A 5,000-nucleotide genomic window follows, 5' to 3' on the forward strand; every position below is an offset into this window, starting at 1 on the left:
TTCGTGCAGTGGTCTGATGTGTCAGTTCAGAGTACGGATATGCAAAGTCTTATCTCCGCAGAGTTAGCAGACGCGGTTTGACCAGCTCAAGCTACGTTTTGAAACAGCGGGAAGCTCAGGCTGGTTAACTAGCTGGTTGAGCAGCTCATACCCAGCTTGACCAGCTTATGACCAGCTTGACCAGCTCATTTTCAAGCTTTATATCTGGATTTTACTGCAGGGTTCCATTCCCGTTCGGCCATTCCGCGACCTTCTGCGACCTGCAAAGGGGGGGCTCATCGAGAGGTGGCGCCACCCCACGGCCAAGTGGTGTTACTGCAACACTCTGATTCTGCGCCTCAGATTGCGGCGACTGTGCTTCACGAAAGCGCTCCTGTGTTTGTCCCCCCGTTCCGTTTTGCCCCTCCGAAAACTGGAACCCGAAACCTCTGCCTTTGTCCCCCAAGTCAACGGATCGGCCGGCGCCAGAATCTCCCGTGGTGCTCTCGCTCTGAGGTCGAACGCTGTGCTGCTCAGCGTGCGAACGCTGGCCCGTCTGGCTCACGGTGGAGCTGAAGCCCGCCGCACTGACCCCCCGGGTCCCTGGAGTAGGACGCGCGTCGCCGAGCGAACGGCACAGGCGTCCGCGGGGTCTGAGGAGGGCGCGCACATACGCGTTTACACGGCGTACATATATACTGATCTGTGTGTACGTGGTGCTGAATGGCTGTAACGTAGACTAAGTGCATTTGCAGAACCTATCCGAGTCCTCGGTATGCCTTAATACGCCCGGGCTGATAGGTTTGTGACGCGCAGACGTAAAAACTAAAATCACTCCGCCCCACCACACCTCCCTCTCTGGCATGAGACCCCCCTCCCCGCCTTCCCCCCCTCCATCCCTCCATCCCCCCATCCCTGCATCCCTGATGCTCGTGCAAGGGGGAGGTATGGGTCAGGTACTGAACCCAAAAGAAGGCCTGTGCACCCCGACCCCCTCCCTGTCTGTCTGTCTGTCTGTCAGCGAGCATTAGTTACAGAGTGCTGTTGTCTGCACTGCCTGTCTTCTGGGAGCCTCAGTGTGCCTGCTGAAGGCTGTTGTATCTGTCACTGTGTGTGTGTGTGTGTGTGTGTGAGTGTGTGTGTGTGTGTGTATGTATGTGTGTGTATGAGTGTGTTTGTGAGTGTATGTGTGTATGAGTGTGTTTGTGAGTGTGTGTGTGTATGAGTGTGTGTCTGTGTTTGTGTGTGTGTGTGAGTGTGTGTGTGTGTGTGAGAGTGTGTGTGTGAGTGTGTGTGTGTGTGTGTGTGAGTGTGTGTGTGTGTGTGTGTGAGAGTGTGTGTGTGTCTGTGTGTGTGTGTGTGTGTGTGGGCCTGCATTTAGACTACAGGCTTTTATACTGCTGCTGAACGGGTCTGCATACCCTCTCAGAAATAAAGGTATGAATAAAGGTCTGAAAACAGCCTAAAAGAAGGTTGTCGCTGGGGTGATGCCCTATAGGTACATACAATTGTACCACTACCTAGCAAAGCTTAATTCATTTGCTCCTTTTTTCCTTACATACTCATTTGTACCCAAAGAAACCGTTACTGTACTTTCAGGGTGCATTTGTGAAATTTGACGAACCTTGAACAATAAAAATGTACCTCTGCTTTCTGAGAGTGTGGATGCTGCGTTTAAGATTTTGAAAGTGCGTAGCTGGCGACCACTCGCATACGCTGCGGAGATGATTGGTTGACCGGCGATGAGGCTGGTGATGAAACTTCCTGTTGCGAATTTTAAGTCGAAGTGTAAAACGGCCTGAACACTCGGAACAGGTGTCGTGGACAAGATGCGCTCAGAAGGACAGCTACCGAAAGTTCGGCTGGAACGCTGCACTCTGACTCAGACAGATCTTTCTGGGGGTGTCTCGGTGGCGCAGCCTGTAGAGCACTGACCGCATGCTCATTGCGAGCTGCGACGTCGGCGGTTCGAATCCGACTGTCCGACATTTGTTGCATGTCTTCCCCTCTCTCTCGCTCCCATTCTTCCTGTTTCTCTATACTATATACTGTCCAATAAAGCTAAAAAAAAATCTTTAAAAAATTAGAATTAGACCCATTAGACAGTCGGTCGGGAGCGAGGAGCGGGTGGAGGTAATACAGTACCTCACCGTCACCATCGTCATCGCCCTTCCCTGTAGTTCCGAAAGGGATTTTCCCATAAAAAAAATGTTCCATAAACATTTCAGAATGTTCCTAGCTCAAGGGTTTTTAATCCATGAACCAAACCATCGGGCTTACCCGATCAATCATGATATTTAGAAAATCTTTATGTCTTTAGAAAACAGAAAAAAAGCAAAGGTACGAGACTCTGTACTTAACGGTACTTATAGGAAACGGGAATGAACTACACATCCCATAAAACATTGCAAACAAACACTTTTGCGTTTTAAATGTATAGTAATCGTGGACATTTTAGGTCAGTTAGATTTTATATTTAGTGCTTTCTTGTATACTGTTGACATACAAGAAACTGTAGCCTAGTGGCTAAGGTTCATGGCTGGGACCTGGAAAGTTGGTTGCTCAAGCCCCAGTGTAGTCACGATAAGATCCGTGCAGCTGTTGGGCCCTTGAGCAAGGCCCTTAACCATTCCTGCGTTGTCTAATCAACTCTGAGTCGCTTTGGATAAGTACATCAGCTAAATAAGAGCTGAGTGCTGAGGGAACAGGAGACGACTGTGACCTGCAGAAAGTGTGTATGTGTACAGTGTGTATGTGTGTATGTGTGTGTGTGTGTGTACAGTGTGTGTGTGTGTGTGTGTGTGTACAGTGTGTGTGTGTGTGTGTGTGTGTGTGTGTGAGTGTACAGTGTGTGTGTGTGTGTGTGTGTGTGTGTGAGAGTGTACAGTGTGTGTGTGTGTGTACACAGTTTATGTGTGTGTACAGTGTGTGTGTGTGTGTGTCGCTCACTCGGTGCCTTGCGCTCCTTCTCCACCGCATGCTCTCCTCACCCCTGCCTCGCTGTGCCAGTGTGCTCCTGCGTTTGTCCTGTATTTCTTCCAAAAAAACGCCCAGCCTAGCGCTAGCACGGGCCGCCCCGGAGAGAGGCCGGAGCTCTGCCCCGGATAGAGGTATTGCTGCTCCCCCCAGCCAAACAGCGGCAGTGCAGGACAGACAAACACACACTTCAGCGGAGGCTCGTAGTAACTGGGCGTAGCACTCTATGGACATTTTTTGGCTGAATACACGGCTGATGTCAATGGTCAAGAGTAAAATTTATATGAAATACATGCTAGAGCAGTACTCATGGTGAAGACGCAGTTCGTAAGAGCATTGTTGTCGTACTTTAGGCCTAAAACAGATCCACCAGTCTAGAGTTGATACAGTCCATCACACTCCAGGGCTGTACGGTGGGGCTTTGAGGGAATGATAGGGCTAGTTTTTGGGGGTGATGGGGCGGGGTTCCAGCCAATCACAGCCCTTGGTAGGTGTAGGGGTCAGGGACATGTGGGGGGTGACGTGGGTAATTGTCTAACCAATCACAGCCCTTGGTAGGCAGGTGTAGGGGTCAGCAACTGTTGAAGGGTGACATGGGGAGGTCTTTAACCAATCACAGCTCTTGGTAGGCAGGTGTAGGGGTCAGGGACAGGTGAGGGGTGACGTGGGTAATTGTCTAACCAATCGCAGGCCTTGGTCTCTTTTCTTCTGTCTCTGTCTGTCTCATATGGATGTGTTTCCTCCACCACTCCCCCTTTTTTCCTGTTTCTGTGTCTCTCTCTTTCTCTCCCTCCCCTTCGTCTTTACGCTTCACTGATCCTCTCCTCTCTTCACCCGGCCTCGCCTGCAGGAGCAGCACCCGGTAAAGTTCTCCCTCCCTCCCTCTCTCCCTCTCTCCCTCCCTCCCTCCCTCTCTCCCTCTCTCCCTCCCTCCTCTTCCTCTCTCTGTCCCTCCTCTTCCTCTCCCCTCTCACACACCTCTCTTTTTTACCTTTTACCTTGTTACCTGTTCGCTGCCGTTCGTTCTCTCTGTCCCCACCGGCGACTCGGTCCGGTCCGGTCCGGTCCGGTCCGGCACGGCACCCAGACGGAGCTCTGGCTCGTTCTCGGTCTCTGTTGTACGTGTAAATATTCTGTGTCCGTTTATCAGGCTCTTGACCCCCCCCACCACCACCCCCCCCCCCCCCCCCCACACACACACACACACTCCACAGAAGCACTGGAGATTTGGGGGTTAGTAATGTCGAAAGTACTGGAACCACGGTCACTGCTTTAATTTAAATACATGCTTTTTGCAATAAAAGTAGAACAGCGCTGATGGTGAAGACATGTCGTACTTTAGGCCTGAAACAGATCCACCGAGTTATCACGGTCCATCACACTCCAGGGCTGTACTGCGGGTCTTGGAAGAGAGACAGGGCCAATTCTTGGGGGTGATGGGGCGGGGTTCCATGGGGAGACCATCACAGCTCTTGGTAGGCAGGTGTAGCACGTGTAGGCAGGTGTAGCTCGTGTAGGCGGGTGTAGTACGTGTAGGCGGGTGTAGTACGTGTAGGCGGGTGTAGCACGTGTAGGCAGGTGTAGCTCGTGTAGGCAGGTGTAGCACGTGTAGGCAGGTGTAGCACGTGTAGGCGGGTGTAGCACGTGTAGGCAGGTGTAGCTCGTGTAGGCAGGTGTAGCACGTGTAGGCAGTAGGCAGGTGTAGCTCGTGTAGGCAGGTGTAGCACGTGTAGGCAGGTGTAGCACGTGTAGGCAGGTGTAGCTTGTGGTAGGCGGGTGTAGCACGTGTAGGCAGGTGTAGCACGTGTAGGCGGGTGTAGCACGTGTAGGCGGGTGTAGCACGTGTAGGCAGGTGTACGAAGACAACAGTGTCGGCAGGCTGAAAAATTGCTGGGTTGATCAGACCGGCTTCACGCTCGACGTGGCTTCAGACGAGTTCAGGCTATGTTTTTGAAACCGGTCAATTTTGAGCGGGTGACAGCTGGATCTCACAGCAGGGACGTTCACGTCTGTGCAGGTTAGAGACGGTTGCGGTGCTTTGTTGT

At 52.0% G+C, this 5,000-nt stretch overlaps 1 protein-coding gene across 1 annotated transcript in view; it reads left to right on the forward strand.

Annotated features, from left to right (window-relative positions):
* cacna1ab (calcium channel, voltage-dependent, P/Q type, alpha 1A subunit, b) overlaps positions 1–5,000 on the forward strand; it is a 135,614-nt gene that overhangs the window by 84,817 nt on the left and 45,797 nt on the right. The window lies entirely within an intron of this gene.

This window comes from Conger conger, chromosome 2 (assembly GCF_963514075.1).
Source record: "Conger conger chromosome 2, fConCon1.1, whole genome shotgun sequence".
NCBI lineage: Eukaryota > Metazoa > Chordata > Actinopteri > Anguilliformes > Congridae > Conger > Conger conger.